Raw genomic sequence first — 689 nt, forward strand, 5'->3', positions numbered from 1 at the left:
TTTAAACAACCCATATTCCTAAGCATTCTTAAAAAGAACAGTGAAGATTCCCATACCAGCCAGCCAACAAAAGCAAACAAAAACAGTAAAGTTAATTTTGCAAGGGCGTAAACAAATAAATACTAAGTGCCAAATAAAAGATATTCGGCAGTATGTGTCCTAGGGGTCTGGAAAAGAAAAACCCAGGGACTTCTGTGATCAGAGAGCGCTCCTTGCAGGAGGCGGGATATGCATAATTTCTTAGGTAATGGGTCAAGGTTAGGTTGGGCGAATGGGGAGGGGGTGTTGGGCGTCACCATCCGTCTTCCCAAAAACGCTAAAGACTAATTCATCTCCTATGCGTATCTCTCTCACTATCTCTTCATTCTCTTTGTCTCTCTCAACTCCAATGTCTCTTTCTCTGTCTCTCCATCTCTATGTTTGTCTCTCCCTCTCTGTCTGTATCTCAGTCCCTCTCTGTCTCTGTCTCCTCTGTCTCTGCATCTCTTGACCTGTGTCTTTCTCTCCTCCTCTGCATTTATCTATTTCTTTGTGTGTCTCTCTCTGTCTCCCTCTCTGGCTCTGTATCTTCCTTTCTCTCTCTCTAAGTGACTGTCTCCCTGTGTCCCTCTCCATTTCCGTATCTCCATCTTTCTGCCTCTCTGTCCTTGTTTCTGTCTCTGTCTCTCTGTCTCTTTTTATCTGGATGT

Source organism: Galeopterus variegatus, unplaced genomic scaffold (assembly GCF_000696425.1).
Source record: "Galeopterus variegatus unplaced genomic scaffold, G_variegatus-3.0.2 Scaffold17603, whole genome shotgun sequence".
NCBI classification, from domain to species: Eukaryota; Metazoa; Chordata; class Mammalia; order Dermoptera; family Cynocephalidae; genus Galeopterus; species Galeopterus variegatus.